The sequence below is a fragment of the Syngnathus scovelli genome, chromosome 1 (genome assembly GCF_024217435.2).
Source record: "Syngnathus scovelli strain Florida chromosome 1, RoL_Ssco_1.2, whole genome shotgun sequence".
Lineage (NCBI taxonomy): Eukaryota > Metazoa > Chordata > Actinopteri > Syngnathiformes > Syngnathidae > Syngnathus > Syngnathus scovelli.
In genome coordinates this window covers 20009600-20031472 of record NC_090847.1, presented here as the reverse complement: position 1 = coordinate 20031472, position 21873 = coordinate 20009600, and the positions used below count along the sequence as shown (strand labels likewise).

At 40.0% G+C, this 21873-nt stretch overlaps 2 protein-coding genes across 3 annotated transcripts in view; one reads left to right on the top strand and one right to left on the bottom strand.

Moving 5' to 3' along the window:
* The window catches only part of frmpd3 (FERM and PDZ domain containing 3), a 58822-nt gene extending 42051 nt beyond the window's left edge, over nucleotides 1-16771 (bottom strand). For both annotated transcript variants that reach the window (XM_049742355.2, XM_049742380.2), the window contains exon 1: nucleotides 16563-16771. The gene's annotated coding sequence lies outside the window, so the exon portion shown is untranslated. The remainder of the gene's footprint in view (nucleotides 1-16562) is intronic.
* Nucleotides 16757-21873, top strand: part of si:ch211-153b23.7 (TNFAIP3-interacting protein 1) — a 47280-nt gene continuing 42163 nt past the window's right edge. Inside the window, exons 1-2 of the mRNA XM_049742404.1 lie at nucleotides 16757-16890; nucleotides 16997-17108. The gene's annotated coding sequence lies outside the window, so the exon portion shown is untranslated. The remainder of the gene's footprint in view (nucleotides 16891-16996; nucleotides 17109-21873) is intronic.

The window sequence follows — 21873 nt, the reverse complement described above, 5'->3', positions numbered from 1 at the left end:
TCCCCCATAATGCAATGTACTATTTAACACGATACCTTCAGCAGAACCGCTTCTGCCGCAATTAAATTAATTTCTTTTCGGTGCTCCAAAGGAAATCAAGCAGTTGTCCCAGAATGTCACGTTAAATCTCGCCCTTAAAAAACGATGCAAACACAGACGCTGCCCCTTTTAAATACATCAATACAATATATTCAAAGCATGGCACAGAATGGAACAAAATAATACAGCAATCTTAAGAACCCATTTACTGTAAGTGCTTGCTGTCTGAATTCAAATTTTCCAAACTATCCTTTCCTCTATTATTCCATTGTTGTCACTGTGTGTTTGACAGCCAATTCACCTGCTTTCTCTCTTCGAATGTAGGCTGTGACCACTTTTAAGAGTTCCCGTCAGCAGCCACAATTGACTAATTGGTGCACTCACGTATTTTTTTCCCCTTCTCATTATGCCAAACTGGCCAAAACAGTAGCACCGTCACTTACTGTATCCCCTGCTGAAATAAAGACCTTTAATCGCTTTACTGAGGCACTCAGCAAAGGGCTGCAACATTTGTACACTGAGGAATAATTCATTGTGTGAATCCTAGCATGTGAATTCACTTCTTGTATAGTATCTCTTAAAACATAAGCGTATACACAGATTCAGATGTGAAACAATGACCATGGTGGAAAGAACACAATGTTTACGTGCCTTTTTCTATTATATTGTTTTATTTCCTATTTTGCAGACAATGCTTGAAAACACGCTTTGCGTGTTGAGTTTTGTGTCTCTCCCGATGCAACTAAGTAACTGCTCGTGCAATCAATCTTCGTCGTTCTAATTTGCCTGAAGTCCCTCATGTTTATTGTTTTGTGTGAGTTAATGCCAGAAGGTGAGCTTAATTACTTGTCTGTTTTGTTGTGTGAATGGCAACAGATTTATTGTATCATCCGTCATCTAATGGAAGCGCAGTTAATTATATTGTCTGTCATGATACATCACTAGCATAGATATACCAACAAAGATTATTATTGATATTTTGGGACAACTTTAGTGACATTGGATAATTTTATGCAGCACAGGACCCTGATTGGGAATCATCCATCGTTTAATTCATATGACATACGTTAATTCTTCTCGAGACATCGCACCCTCCTCATTAAAATTGTCTTAATTGTTAGAGATCATTTATCGAGATTAAAATTATGCAGTAGATGACTATGTTGACCTTTCATCCGATAAATGATTTTTACCGCAAGTTGTTAACTGTTACGGTTCAAATTGTCCAAACAAAGCATTTTGTTTAAAACTTTACATCAGTGTTAAATGACTCATAATTATTATTGAAGCCCCATAACTTAGTTTTTCCATGTGCCATGTTAAATCGCAATTTACTGCTTCTTTTCATCAGCTAATCAACATTTTACTGGTATAAATGTATATCTAGTCCAATTTGCATACCAGAAAAAAATAGAATATTATAAATGAATCGTATCTATGTATTGTGTCTATGAATTTAATTATTTAATATATGTATATATAATGAATAAATAAATATATATACAATGGCATTGGTAAAATAAGGTGTTTTAATTTCTTTTGAATGGACACTGTTCAAAAATGACAAATGTAATGGTAGCGCCAGATAAGATCTCGCATCCTGTGCAGAAGAGGTATCACAAGAGTGGAATAAAACCAAGAAGACTTTCTGTCTATTTCAGGAAATTGCATTCAATCCAGCAGTGTGACATTAGCCCATAGATCATGGTGAAGAGATCTCCATAGGCTGAACGATTACAGAGTGCCACTCTCATCTCAGGTGAAGCTGTCTGAAGCGAAAAAAAATACAACACTCAGTCCTCATTTTGCAGGGATTTAATTGCAATAGTTTCTGCACCACTTTGTGTGCAGGGGGCTGCCTTTGAGTTTTTTCTTTCTTTCATTCTTTTTTTATCATCAGTCAACACACTGTGTGTATGAGTATATGCACGATTAATCATGGTACCGCTGTTGCTCGAAAAATAAACGTTCAACATTGGAGATTGAAAGCGTTTAATATCACAAGAACTCCATTACTTGTTTGTCCCTGTGCAAGGAAATTTTTACTTTGCCGTCCACGTGGAAATAATCAGCAGTCAATCTGATTTGAATTGTCCAAGAACACATGACAGGAATAACAACAATTATGTTTGCTTTTGAAGCTTCTAAATTCAGTGCTTTTTCCACATTTTAAGAGGGTTTTTTTTTTTTTTTTGTGTCAACATTCCATTCGGTGCCATTTCAGTGCAACTGAGGTTTTCAAGTAGTTGTGAGTCGGAAAATATTCTGTATTGTGTATTTTTCAGATTATAATTCACATTTTTTGCATTGTTTGACTAGTAGTGCGACTTATACTCGTGTGACTTGTATAAATTAAAATTAGAGCTTGTGCTAGCAGCACAAATCTACGGAAGCATGGAGTAATATGGAGTAAAGGTTTTTGGACTGGCAATTGCGTTTGATTTGTTGGAACGTACACGAAAACATGCAAATATGTTCAAATGCACTTGAAGTTAAATACTACAAACAGAATTTTTCCCATAATTCCACTGGGTATTGCCTTGTGAATGCACAAGCAAGAAAAGCAATTTTGTTTTAAGCATATGAAAACTTCATGTAAATTACTTTGTGGTCTAGCAGAATATGTTTAGTTTAGTGTCATTTTAAATTCCAAATGTCTCCACTCAAGTTCCGTTTTTCAAAATAATTTAGGTAAAAAAAAAAGCTGACTTGTCCCCTTTACAACCTGCCTAGTTCATCAAGTTACAAACCATTGAACAGCGCTATGAGCGATGGCACTTTCCTCGGGGGCTGATAGGTAATATGCAAAACAGCTCCGCCTGCAATCAGCATGAACCATAAATTTGCAGTGAGATGTGCAGAAATGGGCGGGGCTCATGCTGGCCTTGAATCGCTGCACCGTGTCCTTTTGTCTCTTCAGCACTCCTCCCGGGAGTCTTCTTGCCGTTTTTAACGCAGTGTCACAAATCTGAGATCATTTAAGTCACCCGTGCGCTGCTAAACTTGAACTGCAGAAAGTGCACTCAGCTCAAATGAAGTAGGAGAGCAGAAGGAATGAAATGTTAAAGGCTGAGGTGAACAATGAGTGGGGGCTCGAGTGGAGGTCACTCTTCTGCTCTGCGTCCATTCGTCTACACGGCCATTTTCCTTGTGGACATTGCGGCTTCTACTGCAAATCTCCAGATGTCAAATCTGTGTTTTTCCATGTGGAAAAAAATCATCTTGAAATTATGGCGTTGCAGGTGACAAATCTATAGATCATGAAGTTTGCCAGCACACCACTCATAATATACGCTATGGCATCATAACATCAGGGTCAGACTGTGAACAACATTTTCATCAAGACATGTCTGCCTTGCTTCACCTGCAATGTTTTGACAGCAGCCTTTCATGAGATTTCGTTGATGTAGTTTTTGCAGCTTTTTACGCTTATACCTTCCTCTGCTGTCACCAGTCACACTAAAACTGTGAAATATTGACTTGTAAATACAGATTAAGCAGAGAACTGCAGAACACCACCAGATGCACAGTGATTTTATTCTTTTTTTAAATCTGAGATATTGTTTTGTATTCTGTATGGTTTTCTGACTGCTTGTTTCTGTTGACAATGTCTGTCACCGATTTGCAAGGCAGTGGTTGTGTCTGTCTTAAATTACTTTTAATCATACTTATAGGCGATTCTACCTAGCAACACGTGACTAGCAAATTTCTCATTCGCAATCAGTTCCAGGCCTGCTAGATTCACTTTTTTTAAAGTTACATCATCAATCACGGATCAAATTCTGTGTGATCCCTTTATGACTATTTTTTAAAAATCTATTTTTATTTATCTTGATGTGTAATGTTCTTCAGTATGTGGCTCAGTAGGTGTTTTCTTAGAGGTGGGTGTTCAAATTTACTTCTGAAACTGTGACATTCCTACGACAAGGCCGTTCTTCTTGCCATGATGCATTATTATTGCGATCGCAACCTTGCCACTGTCTTGTATTGCCCCTGAAAGTGCAAATTTTGTCCATAATTTTTCTTCCTCCATGCTTCATTGCATTGCGGTCATCAGGTCAGCTTGAGCATGGAAACCCACACCAAACCCTTTTTTTTCTTGTGTGGGCACGCTCCTGTGTTTTTGTGGGCCACAAAACTAAAATAATCGAATAAACAGAGCTGCTTAATCCCATTTCGGCAAGTCATGTGTTTGCGGTGCGTGTAATGGAATTGTGATGACGTATGACAATGTACAAGCCGAAACAGAAAATCAAACATGTCCGGCTATCAACCTATGAAAACGTAGCTCTCACTTAGAGGAGGTCCTGCAGCTGTCAAGTGAAAGGTGAACTCTGTGTTAGATGGTGTGCTGGTACCATTTGAGTCACTGGGCTTCATCTCTCATCTGCCTTGGTAATCACCTGCCCAGGTCCTCCTCTCCCAGCTGCTGGGAACCATTTAGGTGAGGAGCCACGGATTAAACATGGCTCTGAAGTTTCTCCCTCTCAAAAACAAGACTCCACTCTGCCAGCTGCTCCATCCCGCGCTCATTTGTCTCAAAGGGCTTCTTGAAACGTCACAGACAAAAAGCACAAGGAAGAAGTCAGTTCTCAACTTCAAGCACTCGCTGATGGATTCATAATAGTAGCCCAGAAATGCAATCATCATTTAAATCTAAGGGCAGTTAGTCAATTCTAATTTTCACATAAGTGTTCCCCATTTTCACGACGGTAGCAGTCCTCCCATCGCCCCCCCTCCCGACAATAATGTTTTAATGCATTCATTTCATAAGGAACATCTGCCTATATGAAGTCATCTGCTTTTGCCTCCCACATCTGGTTCTAGAATAAATCACAGGACAGCGCAGAACCACATTTACATATACGAAATGATAATATCCAACGGGGTTCAAGTAACGGTTCAGTTAAAAATAGCCCCTGAGCATTTTCATAACCACTGAGTGTCCTCTTTTGGATAAAAGCTTTGCTTGATGATGTTCGTGGATTCATGCGTCATGAGTGAACAATAATATTTTGGATCTTTTTTTTTTCTTCTAAAGCACTGTTTGAAAGAGGGAGAGCTTTTTGTAAACTTGCTCAGCTTTTGTCATCTGTGCGTTTATGTTCACAAAGGAAGTAAATCACTGACAATGTGGAAGAACATCCGCTTGTGACAGTGCTGCTGAATTCCATGTCATGGAAGCTGCTTTGAGTCAGTCTAACTGGAGTTCACCAGTGTGGGTTGATGCACCCGCACGTGCCTACATGTCTAATTCTGTGATGAAACAAAACAAAATACACCCCTTGGCAATGCACAATAAATGAAAGGAAATGAACAATCAAAGCTTTTCCATGCAAAGTAATTGGATTGTGGTTATTAAAAGAAGCTAATATTTCCCAGTGTGCCCAAATGTCACATTTAACCATTTTAAGCAGGTAGTATGCATGATGTAGTACAGTTTCTAAATATGTTTAAAAATATCCATCATTGAGCTATCTTTTTTAAACTTTTCAAGCCACCATACTTTTTGGGATTTCACGCAATGCAAGAAAAGAGTAGACAATTGCTACCCGCGTTTTCAAAGTATGTTTCATTAAACCCGCCAAGCATGCAGGCAACATTTCTTGAGCCAGCTAAAGTAGCGTTCATGTTATGGCTATTTAGGACTCCATTCAAAAGCAATAGACCTTTCACAAAATAATAGCACTTGTTGAGAATGTGAGAAATGCCTGGAGAAGGCACCCCGGAGACAGCGTGACCGTAAAATATTCATGCCAAGTTAGCAGTGGAAAGCAATAAACAGTAAGTCAATATGTTCAGATCAGACTTGAAATGCAGACTGTGTCTGAGACGACGCACTGTTTGACACGTCAGCAAGCTTTACTGGAGTGAATATTTATACGACGACAATGCGAAAAGGCTCGGTTTAATCATCAGCCATCCGTCGCCTTCACATAAATGTAAATATGGTTTCAAAGGCCTATTCATGAATAATATCCATGCTGGTGAGACTCACAGACTAATTTGGCTTCATGCTCCAGCAAAATCCAATATCTATTCAATATCAATTCCACCGTGTGGAAAAAAAGGGACAAAAATCCACATCTCAGCAGCTGCGACTGTATAACACTGCTGGATCCAACCACTTATGCTGAAATTCTTAATGTGTTACTTCATCAAACTCCCCCAAACTGATTACAGCTTATTGTTTCAAATCAAAACTCAGTGTGCATAAAATCCCAACTGGCACTTGCGTGGAAATATTCTGAATTTCATGGGCAAATGTTTTATTCATTTTCCATACTGTATATATTTCGTTGTTTTGTCAGCCTATGTCAGCCCATGACTCCATTAGAAACGATTAGTTTACAAAGACAACAACAACGCTCATATTTTACTAACCCTAACCCAACGAAGCTCATTAACAAAATGTATGCGCTGCATATAATGCAATGTAAATATTATCAACAAAATATAAGAAATATCTGAGAATTTCCTCCACAATTATAAACATGAATACAATCAAAACTGAGTGTTAATAGAAATAGTGTTAATAAAGTCCAATTAAACCTCTTCATTGTTTTTAGACAGTCCCCCACTTGATATGTTTGGCACAGAAATTTTCATAATGAAATCCATTTTTAGTTGATGACTTCTCATTTGTTTTTCAATTGTTTTTCAAATTCAGTCACTTTTAATACGTTTTAGAGTGCGTTTGTTTGTATTCCCAAATGACTTTTTGACTTTCCTTCTTCTATACGGCCACATTTGAAATCGACCGGAAAAGCTCATGAATGAAATTAGCTGACAACGGTGAAACAGAGGACATTTTGATTTTCTTTAGAGCTACTTTTAATCTGTAAAATGTAGTTGCAATTAGTTCGTGTAATTTTAACCTCTTGTTTCTGTTTTATTTTGTTGACAGAAACAATTATGTTCATTTACCTTAGTGGATGGGAATCAAACTGGGAACAGCATGTCCCACTGCACTAACAGGGCTGAAGCTCTTTATAATGTAATATTGGTAAATGCAGATTATTTCTTGTGTGTTTTTTAAATATTTCAAATACTATAAGCATGAGGTGCACAAATCCCAAGTCTTGCTCTCTTGTCTTATTCAGACTTGACTTTCACAAGTAAGTGCATTATTCATGTTGCCTGTTTGTTGTGCTGCGCGCTGCTGTCAGGAAGCGCTACATGCTGATAGAATTTACAGAGCCAGTGTTAAATGTGTTCTCGGGGAGAATGACAGGACATTATCTGAGGATTTGTTTGAATCCAGATTTTTTTTTTTTTCCTCTCACCGTCGAGAGCAGACGTTGAAACCAAACATGCGCTATTTATCACCTCAGTCCGTTGAGATGACGAGTGAGAAAGGCGAAGTTGCTCATCCTTGTTGCTGAGACGACAAATAAACATGCAATTTACTGCCTACCCCTGATAACAGATCCAGGTATTGCGTGCAAGATGGGTGTTATACCGATGATTGCTTTGTTATGTTTCGGATCAATCAGCCACATATTGTACCTGTGGGGAAGCCATTGAAATCAGAAGAACCTCTTGATGACTTTTAATCATGGCTACGCTCTCGTGGCAGGTGGTCTAAGTGCACTACATTATTGTCGTTCTTCAGGGAATTCATTCCGCAGCCACCGGAGACCGGGCTGCCCACTTTATGGGCCCGCTGTTAATTAACCAGTGGGGAGCGCCATCAGTTATACAACGTAACGTATCGACGACAACTATGGCAAGTCTCCTTTCATACATCAGGCTCAAAGATATCCTGCTAATTTTAGGAGGGAGAAACAATAGAAAAGAAATGAACCTAAATCCTGCATGCCACTGTAGGTGTGTTTTGTGTGTGTGTTGCAGTTCCATCAAGTCATTGCAGTCAATTTGCAACAATGATTTTCAAGAAAATGTCAGCATGCAATTTGAAAATCAAGTTACAGTAGCTTATTGTTGTTTGTTGTTTAGATGTTTCTCGTATTTCCTCAAATAATCACCTGCACTTTAATGTACACTGTTCCTCAATTGGGGGATCTCTGGAAGAGAACGCAAAGCAAGGAGCGACTGGAAGAGATCGATTAAAGACCACATACATTTTAAGATATCTTTTTGCCTTAAGTCTGAAATTATGTTTGGGAAGTGATAGGGATGTTATGACACAGCTAACATTAGCGTGCTAGTTTCCTTTACACATATTTTGTCTCTGATCTGGCATCCTAGATAGCACAATAGTTCTGTAGTGTTTTTTTTCCCCATCCGTATAGGAATTAGCGATCTGTCATGATGCTGTTATTGTCCTCAGCTGCAGGTTGTTGACAGTTTGCGGTTCTTTCTGCACCTTCTGAGGGATCGTAGATCTCCAGTGATGAGCTTATACGCCTGCCCTCCACGCATTGAAAGCCCTCCAGGGTCTTTTAATCTTTTAATTATGTCATGCACTATGGAGGCTGAAATATGTAAATCCCTTTCTGTCTGTCTTTTTCCAATTTCCATTTCTTCAAAATGTTGGTTCCTTGGCTTGAAGCATACGAGCTACACTAAATAGAATTGATTCCATTGCAAGGAAATTAAAATGGCCTTTTACCGTTTCCTACCCAATATTGTTTGTATCCTTCAGACTTTGGCATTGCAATGCTTTTCTTACCCACAAGAGTTGTTTGTGTCAATGAAACCTGTATTGTTTACATCCGCATTCCAATGCTCCTTGCCTTTTCTGGCACTCCGCTGCAATTCTTGGCTCATCTCACAGACCATAGATCACTGGAAATGGGTGATACCATAGGCAGAAACACAGCGTGCAGAAACACATGCATTGTTTGTGGGTCTAGCCAAATAGCGATCCGCTGCAATTGCAAATATGCGGCAAAAAACAACAACAATAAAGGGCAGAAGGAAAAATAGATAATAAAATATAATATAGTAAAATAAAAAATGGTGATTGTTGTATTGACATGTTTGTGTTTACCACTACTATGACTTGGATGTTGTTTCGCCTCTGATTTGAAAATAGACATCGATTATTTTTTTATCACACATTGCTAAATTCTCACCTCTCTGAGTGTATTCATGACATATCAGTTACCAGTTCATACAGTAAACTACTCCAATACATCAAAACTTGCTTTTTTTTAAAAGTCTGATCTGTACATCAAGTCTGGCTGGAAATAATACCACAATCATCAAATGTTTTTTGTTGGATGTTTAAGAATGCTTATAAAATTAGTGAAAAAATTAAAAGGAAGAAAAAAGTAACTATAGAATTGCCCAGAATAGATTTGAAAGTGGTACATGCTGTGTTACACATCATGCATACCAAGAGCATCAAAAGCATCAGACTCATGTGACCTTGCATTCCCGGACCTCATCTCAGTTGATGATCATGATTACCTAGCGACGGGGGGAAAAATACTGACGCACCGCCGTAGGTAGAAGGTCGAGGCAATTACAAAGAAAATGTTGATGATGCTCATCATGACAATGATGGCTGTGAATCTGAGAGCACGGGTGTTCGTTCGTACAAATGATATTGACAAATGCAATGTGTCCCTTGATATCACTTTGAACATGACTTGTTCATCACATGTTCACTTCTGGATTTATCCTTATCACACATACAATGGCGCAAAATATGATATTGCATTTTTTTTTACTTTTACATTCTTTGCATAAGTGGAGGGAAACTAGCAAAGCTGTGCCTCTGACAAATCAAGTTTGCATTTCTCCTTCGCTTCTCTTTGTCTCAGTTTCAGCACATCAGTGAAATCCTAGACATGATGCAAGGCACGACTGCTGCGGTTGCTTTGTTGTTTGTACACGTTTGAAGCTTTTCAGTTTCATCTATTTGCAAACACATTCTTATGGTTACAAAATACAAGACAGTGTTCCTCACCCCCCCAAACATAGTGCACACAGCGGTTCGAGATGAAAGGTTGTAAAATGACTGATTAAGTTAAAATCCACCAGAGATCTACTGTGCACAATATACAGTGTGTACATCAGATAAGAAACTTCAATGACAGAGATTTCATTTGTTTGTGTCTTATCTCCAGGTTGACCTTGTTTGAAAACTGGATTGCATTGCATATTTTTTGCTATGTCTGTCTTAACTGTCATAGGCACATAGTTGATTCCAGTTTGAGGTCACGTCAAGGCTCCCATGGGTTTGCCACCTGTGAGAGAGGCCAAAGAGGGCGTGTGCGTTGTGAGCTAGGAGGCGGTCTGAACCCTGGCTGTAAAGCTGGCTCCAGGGATGTAGAATGTCACTTCTGTGACAGGGGAGGGACCCAAGCTGGTGTGCGAGGTTGAAAGGTTCCAACTGGATATACTAGCTGAGCTCACCTCAATGTGCACTGGCTCTCTTCCACTCTGGAGCTGCCCATGGTGAAAGGCGCCAAGCAGGTGTAGGGCATGCTTATTTTCCCCATGGCTCGGTCCCTGTACAATCATCTACAATGTAACGTCTTTTTAGAGGAACAAATATGTAACTCTTGAAAAGGAATCCATGTCAACTGCTTTCATCATTGCTTATCTGTCTGATTGCATCGTTTTTATCTTCTGGCGTTCTGCATGAAGTTGATAAGGATAATATTGATGGAACATTTTTATCCTTGATATAAAATGGATGACAATTTGATGTGAAATTTTCGTGGGCTTGTTCCTGACTTGATCGTGGTGGCTAACAAGCTAACATAGCTTTACTAATGCTCATTAACATATTTACATAAACTGATGAAATATTCAAATCAAACTCAACACTGTGACCGATTTGTTTTAATTTGGCATAAGGCCTAGAAATACGTAAAATATAATACATAATATAATCAGTCACATTTTTGCTTTCTGATTTTCACTTGACAATTGAAAATGAAAAGAAGAAATAATTTACATTGCTGCTATTTCATTGGATAATTTAAGAAATGGCAGTTCCCACTAGTTTCGCTTGTGTGAAACATTTAAAGGTGATAATGAAAAGAAAGGATCAACACTGGCAGAAGATGGAAAGGGAAAGGCAGTGAGTGAGATCCATTAAATTCTTTTGAAACATTAAGTCAACTCAACCGTATTTCCGAACGATGCCTTTAGTTCTTTGGCAAATCAAACCCCGGACTAAAAAATAAAAGCTGTAGTTATTTCTTGAATTTTGTATGTGGAATGAAATCTGGTAGAACTATTGGATGTCTACCTGACTTAGCTACTAATTTATCCCACAGAAGCACTTTTGCTCGTCCCACGAATGCGTCGTCTCCTCGAGCAGTTTTTTTTTTTCATAAGAGTCCTTTCTTGAAAAATGTACTTTTTTCCCCCCCCCCTCTTTACTGCCCACATGGTACTTTCAAGGTCCTTGTTTTCTTCTGGTGACAAATGAAAAGGGCCGCAAAGCAAGCCTAATGTCATAAGAGCGCAAGCAAGAGAGCCTGCGGAAAATACTGCAGTCATCTATTTTCTACATGGTTGCAGACACGTCGGTGGGCTTTTCATGATGTTCTAACATGTGCTGCTTGTGGTGGTTATTAATATTGTGACAAGACTACACAAACCATGCAAGTCACATCTGTATTCAGTGGATGTTTTAGGCATCTTCAGCCTGAATATTGTACATGTACATTTGCAGGCATATTGTACATTAGCATTATACCTGACTACGTGTAAACAGGAGGTATACAAATTGGTCCCCATTGTTTAGCATTAGAGTGCTCTCACGACGTTGATACGAAAATGCAAGGCAGCATGATGTAAAACGTTCCTCGATATGTGTCATAGTGCAAATGTGTCCTGCCGGGTTGTGTAATAAGCAGCGTTTTATTTTTGTTTCAAGTGTTTTTCTCTTCCGATTCCGTGCTGATAGTTTGGGATGCTGGCCAAGTTAGGTAAGGGCTCCACACTACGTTGCAGAGCACAAGTGTGAAATTCAGTGATGTGCTAGCGAGAGAGAGAGAGAGAGACGGAGATTGATATGCAGATTCACCTAGTAACACTGAGGAAAAAAATGACCATAGCTAACAGCCTATGTGAAGAAGAAAATACAGGACACGTGTTTGCTCCTCTTTTTCTTGTGTGTTAAGAGATTCTTTTTCTGACTGATGTGTTCAATGTCCCTTTTTTTTAATGGCAGCATTTTGTAGTGGATAATGGTCCATTTCAACAGAGGTACGTCGAAGCCAACTGAAACTGTGCAGTGGAAATGCATCATTAGTTATCCAGATGCGTCCAGCCATCCATGAAGATGCATAGAACGTATTGGAAAGTACAAGTTTAACTTGACTTATCCCTTAACTGCTGTAATTGTGTAAAAATGATTTGACTACTGTTCGTACTCATACCTCAAAGCATCTAGTGATAAATAATGAAATGCAAAAACAAGAAAACAATCTACATTAACTTTGTTGTGACATAATTGATCATTGGCGAATCTGTAGTTCTGCGTTTTGGGGTTTTTACTTTAGTGTTCTTACTGATTTATAAAACCAAACAAAAAAAAAGCCCAAACACAACCAGTGTATAATCCTTGATCTATAAACTTAAGTATTGTGATGTATGCTGAGTTCTTGCAAAGCATCGTGTTGGCTGTTTTTCCTGACAGATTTTGTGTTGTGTGTGTGTGTTTTCAGCCAGCTGCTTGCAAATACTATCCTATCCACGACATGGAAGCTGAGGCAAAAAAAAAAAAAACATGACAGCATTTATCAGCCATCAATTTCCAGTCATTTTGATGTGAGGTCATCACTGATTGGCATTGTATTTTCTAGTTTTTGCTGACATTTTGTTCCATTTTGTGACATAATATTGCTGCTGACAGCAATTAAACATGAGTGAAAGAAAAGTGAAGCATAGACTATGCGAAACTGCACTCTCTTAGAGATAAGAACAATAAACACCAGATGACACATCATTGCTGTAGTGAAGCCAGAGACATAAAAAAAAGAAACAGGTTTTATCCAAACCTGGCAACCGCCAAGTTAGCTGTGATTTAGTTTAAAGTGAGACAACAATTATTGCACAAACATAGCACAAAGCATTTTTTTTATTTTTCTTAAAAGACAAATTAACTGTGTGAGCTATTGTTGGCAAGGGGTAATTCCACTTTGACACTCAATGACATGATAATCCGTTTCAAATTGTAGGTGAAACATCAACTGCCGTTTTCCTCCCCAAATTTGACATCAAGCAGTGCTTTGAAAACTCGATAAAAATTTGTAACAAGAGTAGCGATAAAGATCTTTGCTTGGATTAAAAACCTTTTGAGCATTTGGCTCTGCCATTGAGACTCATAACAATTACCTAGTACTTCATTTGGGAAACTGATAATAAATGTGCAGTTTCTTATTTAACTGCCCTCTGTTGTAAATATTTGATTATTATTGATGGCCTACACTGTTTTTAATGCTTAATTTTAATGTTTCGCGATGCTTCTTTAGTTCATCACACTTTAACGTGTCCGAGATTTTTGCAAGGGGCTGCAATGCCTCCATACCTTCGTTCATTCATTCGTTCGTCCATCCGTCTGTTCTGTCGTTTGTTTGTTTATTCGTTTGTTCGTTTAATTCATTCATTCATTCTAGTAACCGTATACACTTAATGTTGATCTTGATGTATTTCTCTAGCTTCTTTTCAAATTAGCAATACTCTGGGAGATACAATTCGTCGCACGTTTGAAGTGTGCGTTAATGGAGTGTCTGCCAGAGATGAGAAAGCGAGATTGTGAAGTTGAAGTTCAGGCAGTGTGGTCAACCGCTAATGTTAGTTGCTTTACACTTAGCCAACAAACGGCTAACAGCCATTCCTCTTGTCATTTATTACATTTAAAGAGAATTGTTTTATTGGCATACGGTGATTAACTTCTTATTGCACTTGAGAATGTTAAAATATTAAATGAGCAAAGACAATGTTTATGACAGCCTCCTAATTAATTGAGAGGGTTTTTTATTTTGTTAATGTATTAAATGGGGATTAATAGCGTCTGTGCTTTCCAATTTGCAATTTAAATGCTGGAGGGGGCCACAATTTTTCATCAGTGCTGCTTTGGCACAGAGGCCCGACCACACACTTCCACATATACTTGAGAAAAATGCAAATTTAAATATGGACAATCTAGGTGCAAAATACAAAGTCGTAATATGTTTCATTTGTCATGATACGTTTCAAAATGCATGTATATAACATCCATCATGCCAACCCAACAAAAGGGTTTGAAGCCAACAACAAAATAACGTACTGTGATTTTTTTAATTTTTTTTTATTGCCCAGTGCAAAGGGCTGTCTTGCACAAAAATTACCCCAACAACTTGCTGAACACGAATGCAACATTAATTGCAAGGACTCATTTAAAACACAAACTTTCATTATTGTAGAAATACAATATTGTTATTCCCGCATCCCATTCAAATCCACCTCCAAAATACTTGTCTTACTCATGATGTACAAAATAGCGTCAGGCAGTGCAACTGTGCCATGTTTGCCATCTAAAGGTGATTGGTGACATTACAACTTAAAACTCCAGTCAGGTCATGCATAGTCGCAGGTTGGCACTCGCAGATTTGCGTATTCTTGGATTTTATTTTTTCCTTCAATTTTTTCTCGCAGTTTAGATTTTTGCGTTCTCTCCGATATGCCCATGCCTGTTGCCCATTCCTGCATTCATCACCTCCAGTTGATCAGTCAAGATATTCCAATGATGGCAAAAGTTTGTTTTTGCTTTTAGCCCCGTGCTTAATGCAAAGCATCAACACATAACAAAGTCCTCAACACATGATGTTAAGCGATGTCATTCCGCGAGCGATTCCTGTTTGTCTGTGCATTTTGGCACATGCGAGGTTACTCCTCTATGTGAGGTCTAGCAAAGCAAACAGCTCTTTCTATTTGTCTGATGTACACTAACAGAGCATACACTCGTCTATGATTCCTCATTCACACATGCTTTTGAAGCCCCAATCAGATACTCAGCCACTAGCAGAAAGCGATGCATTGACTAGCTTTAATCGCTCTGATATCCAACATCATTCACGCAAAAGAACACGCTCACATCGCTTTGCCTGCCTGACCGTTGTCGCCCTGAATGGATTCCATATAGATATTTTGTGGCCTTCACAGTCAGCCACCTGACGCTCTGAAACAAAGCTTATAATGAAACATATCTACGTGCTGCCTTCAAGACTAAATCTCGGCATTAAAGAGCGTGTTTAGTCTCTCTTGTGCACTACCTGTCTCCTTCCCTCCGTCTGCCCATGTCCAATGTCTCCATAACCCGCCCTGTCACATGATGAGATCAGAGAAGCCTGGTCATCTAAGTAATGGCTTTCCTTCTGTTGATTCCTCCTGGGTCCGCAGCCCTGCGTGCAGTGATGTATGCTCCACGCAACAGCACTGGACAGCTCATCTCTCTCAGCCACAGGCACCACTGAATAAGCACATCCACCCCGAGCCAATCTCTGAAATGCACTTTGGGGTTGCTGTTGCTGCCTCTGTCTTTGACGTCTACTGAAAATGAAAAGCACAGGAACCGTTTTACCCTTGTGTAATGAGCCCAAGTTTATTAGAAGAGAATTTGGAGGGAAAGCTTATGGCCTTTGGTTTCCAGCTTGCAGCACGAGTCACAGAAAAGTTGCCAAGCTGGCATTGGCAGTAATACTCTCGACTATTCACCAAACAGACCTCCAGACTTGACATTTTGTAGCACTTTGTAGTTTCATTTGAAACCTGGCCAAATATGTTGTTATCTTGTCATCTTTACTCATATATTTTCTTTTTAGTCTGTTGTTGACTGATTGTTGATTTATTTGTGCGAAGTCTGGTATGATAGACTTCTATAACAGTGATTCTCAGCGTGTAGTGGTCCTCGTGCTGAAGATTCTCTGGCCAAGTACAGTTCAGTTGTATTTCACTTTTCAGTACAATTCAAATGATGCATGTCATAATGCCTTGCCATGATATTATTTGTACAACCTACTAGATGTACCTGTATTTAAAATGTTGGTCATTATTGTGGTACTTGGAGCACTCAGTATTTTTTGGTGGGACTAGATGATTGGACTATAGGATCACAATTCTCAGGTTTAGTCTCAGCTGCAAGATTTTATGTGTGGGACTTTGCCAACAACTTTCTGGAATTCTCCAATCCCACTGTACTAGAATTCAAAACGAAACACAACAAAGCCAACAGCTCTGAACATAAACAACACAATCCCAAAGGACGTGACACTCACATCCATAAATTACACGACATGCCACAGAGCTTCACTTTCCTTTTCATCCCACCTCCTAATACCTCCCCGATGCAACCCCTCCATCCCAAATGACTTTCGTCAGATGTGTGATGAATATCGGACCTTGCCCTCCAGGAGACATCTTCCATTATCATGCTGCCACAGTGCTCATCTGCGGACCCATCTGCTTTCTAATCAATGGCAGCACAACAGGACACTCAGACACACAACGGCAAAAACCCTTCAGCAAATTATCAATAATTGCAGCGATTTAATTTCATTTCATTTAACACGCTTGCTTGTCACGGATGCGTATGCTTGAGGTTCTCTCACCTGTGCGTCTCTCTCTGTCCTTTGGTCCAGTGTGGTCAATTTTGGCTCTCTACAGCCATGCCCTCCTACACGGGCATGTATGCGCCACGTAGGTCAGCGCTGTGCTGTCCAGCAGAAGGCGGGTAAAGGATCAGGCTGTCCAACTAGGCGCCAGCCCGCCTGAACGCATCTTCTTATGCTTCCTGCTCTCCAGGGTCATTCCAGCCAGCACCTCAGCAGCCGCAACACCAGGCAGCGCTCAAGGTGGGTGGAGGAGTGAGCAATGGGAGGTGCTTAGAGGTCTGAAGCGGACGTGGAGCCGCGAGTGGTACGCCTCCTCCTACTACAGGTCAGCAACTGGACATGATACCGCGTTCCGTCGTCCACCTAGCCTCCCTTCCTGTGCGTGTTTTGCGGTTCAGTCCACTTGAAACAAAAAGTCTCTCTCCCCTCAGTGATGATGCTGTCAGCTGCCGCCAGTGGCTCCGGGATGGTGAGGCAATGTGAAAGAGAAAAAGACACGGACGGAGCGAGACAGAGAGAGAGAGAGCGAGCAGGAGTGCAGAGGTAAAGCAGAAAGGAAGGAGGGTGAAAGCGTTTAAGAGCGGGGAGGAAGGATGGAGAAGATATAGGAAAAGGGAATGCGCCACCCCACTCTGCCTGTATCGGTATCAATCAATCAGGCAGTGGGAGAGTTAATGAGTCACCGATTCCCATGACAGTGTACGTGTAGCACATATGTAACAGCCGCATTTGCAGTCACGCTATGTATTGTTTTTTCCATTGCATGCACCTGTGACATTTCAGCATTAGCAGGTCCTTGCATATCTAAATCACAAGGAGAATGATGTAAAGTCGGGTCCATTACTTTTGGAATGAGAACAAAATTCTCATCGTTCTGGCTCTGAGCATCATCACGGAGGAAGTGGAATGAAATGAACAAGATGTGCTTTAACTATAGACTTTCAGCTTGAATTCACATCAAAAACTGGCGAATGATGGAGGAAGGAAAACAGTTTGAAAACATGCCTCTCACTTTTTATCACCAATCATAAATTTAACTTTCACTTTTCAATACTTAGTTTCAAATCCTTGCCTTTTACAACCTGCTCTGGAATGCATAGACGTCACCAGATGTTGGATTTTATTGGCATATGCCAGAAGAAACAGAACAGAACAGAAGAAATGGAAGAACAGGAGAAATGTGAAAACAATTCCAGGGGAAATTGGAAAATAACCAAAAGTCAATTATCTGGCCTGGGGGCGTGTCCAAGCATATTTTGGGTGGCAAGGGTGCGGCATACTGTCAATGCCGCTTTGAATGGCTCAATTAAAAAAAGATGATGAATGACAGATATGAAAGGAATGCAGATAAGGCTTCTAAAAATGAGAGGGAAGGAGCATGCAGTCACAAATAGCCATTTGATAAAAAGCAAGGACATTTTCAAAGAACAGGAGGAGCATACTAAACAACCACTTCGTCTTATCTTTTTTTTGTGGTACAAGGATAAAGAAAGATAAGTCGTCTCCTTATATTTGCATTCTACTTGGTGAAACCCCTTCAGCAAAAATCCCTCCCTTAGGGGCTCTTTGAGGCATCTTAAATTAAAAGAGCCTTTGGTTGAATCTCAATCTGGGATTTATGTAGGAAGAGCAGTTCAAGCAGCCGTCAGCCCTGCCAGTATGACAGAAAAGCTCATCAACAGATTCGCAAACCAAAAACCGTCTTGGCTTGAGCGGTGGCGGTCGAGAGGGGCTTTCCTTGCAGGAAGCTCAAGCCTACAGGCACGTTTTTGTGCTGCATTTGTTGAAGAGACTTTACTTGAGCTGCATCTCATGCCAATTTCCATTTGTAAACAACCTTGGTGTTCCAAACCACAGCTGTTTTCTGCTCAGGGACAAAAGCATGCACTTTTGATCCGGTTCATTCCAATAAAGTAGAAGTTGCACACTTAAAAAAAATGAAGAAATACATTGAGGATATAGGTAGAACAAATTAAAAGTAAATTCTTTGCTGTAGCCTTACTCATCCCAAAAGAGGAACCGGTCTGTGCTAACCTGGCGTCTGCTTTTGATGCTCCGATGTGTTCACCTAGCGGTAATCTGCCGTTCAATCAGGCTTTAGGTGTGAACCGAGGCTGTAACTGATCCCACGATGCGTGACTGTGCAAGGGTAATTATGCATGAGGAAGAAGGTTAGTGCAGCGTTGGGTGAAATAACGCGCTTTAATTCACTCTGACTACTGCGCTTGTGCCTCGCCTCAAAAATGCACTTGAACCATTCATGCCATGGCATCCGAGGGTTTAGCTGGGAGCTGTTGGGGGTTCGGTTAGTATGGACACACTTGCCTTGCAGTCCTTTCCTACTGTCTGTCTTGTGTCACCATTGATTTTGGTGTTACCATCCCTAGTTATTTTTCTCCCCTCAGAATTATGGGGGGGGGGGAATCCCATTTGGTGATAATCAATTATAATTTTACAGCTGTCTTGTTGCTGTTGTTCTCTGAAATCTTTGCTGAGCAAGAAATTGCTGCCACCACCTCAGTGGATTAACTGGTACTAGGGAAAGTGCCTATTCATGAAATGCGTTTTGGATTTCTCCATGTTGTAGTTGAAGTCACTCAATTACAATAAATTCATATAATGGTTAAAATATGTAAGACAATAGTCAGAAATTTAAGACCACGTTTTTCTTACAATGCGAGAATGAAATGGTGGTGGATGCAAACGGAAATTTAAACACAGTCGGGCTGGTTGCAACATCACACTGCGCAGTGACGGAGTCACTTACACTTCAACACAACAGCAACAGCATCTGAATGAAAAATGATTAAAACTTTACAAAGAAAATCTTCCTCTCAGTTTGGACTTTGAGGCAAACATGCACAGCAACATCAAAATCATTTTGGCATCATGCTGGCTCATGACAACAATAGCATCTGCGGCCATTGCGGAGTTGTCCGATGTGTGACATGTCTTTGGTGGTTAACAACGTAGTAAAGGAACACAATATCCAGTATTTTTTTGTTCTCTTGGCCTGTGGTCATTCATTTGAAATATATTCCCATTCTCTCACAAAAGCCAATGATTATCTGCCCAACAATAAACTGCTGAGGTCCACTAGCTTAACGTTTTTGCAAGCATTGAAGCCACTGGTAGTGTGATGGAGTAGCCATACTATGACACAGATCAGTTTGTTGGGTAACCCTTGACAATAATTGTCTAATTATTTCAAGTGTTTTACATGTACCCTTGGTTCTGTCTCTTCCATCATGTTATAGAGTTCGGCAAAGGATGAGCCATCTGCACAAGCTAAAAATATGTTCTACTTCACCTCTTCATTCACTGACACGGACATTTATATTTGTCATCTGGAATCCAACCGTTTACAGACGGCAAAGTATATATTCGTCAAGAGGGTCTCGCTCAGTTTCTCTGTGAAATTCAGGTTTGTTTTCAAACAAGTGGCATCCACATCAACACCCATGATCACGTAAAGCGCGCTGAGTTACATCGTGTATGAAATGCACCAAAGCTGCTTTGCCTTGCCCGCGTTGTATGAACAGTAACCTTGCCAGTGAGCATGTAGCAGCAGCTTGAAGGCACTGATTGCGATCATGCCACTTTGAAAGTCTTTGATTCTCAACAGCATGTGGGCTTAACGGTTCGATTAACCCTTGGATCGCCTCTGATCCCTGCGGTTAACAATGTTGTGGAGCGCTTCTAATACAGCACACAACGCACATGCACACAGACGCCTCACGGCAAGATAGTGCTTGAACAAGGGCGTATTTGCACTGCAGATTTATGCGTACGCACATGGCCATATCACTCAACCGCTTTGTCACTTGAGTGTGTGTGTGTGTGTGTGTGTGTGTGTGTGTGTGTGTGTGGGGGGGGGGGGGGGGGTCAAGTGTTCCAATGCATTAAGTTTCATGAGGAGATGCACAATGAAAACGCAAAGAGAAATTAGATGGTCAATATCTACATTTAACTTGAAGCCACATTGCAACCATAATCAAGATGCACGACGGACATTAGATAAAATGAAGTTCCTTCAAAAAAAAAAATAGGTAAAGACCCAATGATTGTCACACACACATCTGGGTGCGGTGAAATGTATTAAATTAAATTAATTCCTTGCAATCAGTAAAGGCAGTGCTACTTCCATGCCATGTTAATCCCTCTGGGCAGCATCATTCCCCATCACATTAAAATATGTTTTTAACTAACAATTGAGTGGTTGAGGGTTACCCCGATTTCTCCCTAGTTGAGATGTACAGGCTTAAAACGATTAAAATTTTAAAATGAAAATATTTTTTCAAACACAAAATCACACAAATCTGGCATTTCAACACGGGTGTGTAGACTTTTTAGATTAAATTTTCATTTTAGCTCACTCTTTATTACGGCAAACCGATGCTGTCGCATGCTCCCTCTGGTGAACAAGACCCCAAGATACTTGAACACCAGGATCTTACTCCCCCCTCCCCAAACTCTTTTCCAATGAGGACCATGGCCTCCAATTTGATGTTACTGATTCTAATCCAAACCAATTTAAACTTGGTGCAAACCACTCCATCAGGAGTTTGAAAATGAAGCCAACAAGTTCGTTACTGCAGATCATCCCTCACAGGACTCCCCGAGAAGCACGGTTCAATACCTTCTCCATATCCATAAAGCGGACCGGGAAAGCTGAACAGTGTAAAACCGTCATTGTAAAACACCCTCCAGTGCCTTTTCTTATTAAGGACGACCACAACCCCGGTCTACCAATCTTGTGGTGCTGTCTAGGGAATGTTCCACATATTTGTCCACTTAGACAGCCCCACAACAGAGTCTTTAGCAACTCTGGGAAAATCTCACCTCATCCTTACGAGTGAGGAGCTTCTTAACCATGTCTAGACAAATGAGGTTAAGAGCAAAATAGAAAAAGAACATCGCCTTATGTCTTATTTATGAGACTCTATTGCAGTTTCATTTTCATGCTTGCTGTGCTGGTGTCTCATCCATCAGTTTCACTTGAGTGATTTTGACACAAATAGGTTTAGCTCCGTTATACTCAGATTATATATGTATGCACTGTAAAATCTGAATATTATCCATAACAAAGGATGTACCATTTCAGTAAAAATTATAATAGGACTGCCTTGAATAACAAGGATTAAACCAGGCAAATTAAAATGTCAGACTTTGTCATCTCCATTATTATGTCACTGCACTCATCTGTAACTGACATTATATTTTCAGCACAATTCACAAAATACTTTTGTGTTTTTTTTTTTTTTTTTAGGGCCCACATTAAATGCACATAGGCTAGTTTTTTCTTTCT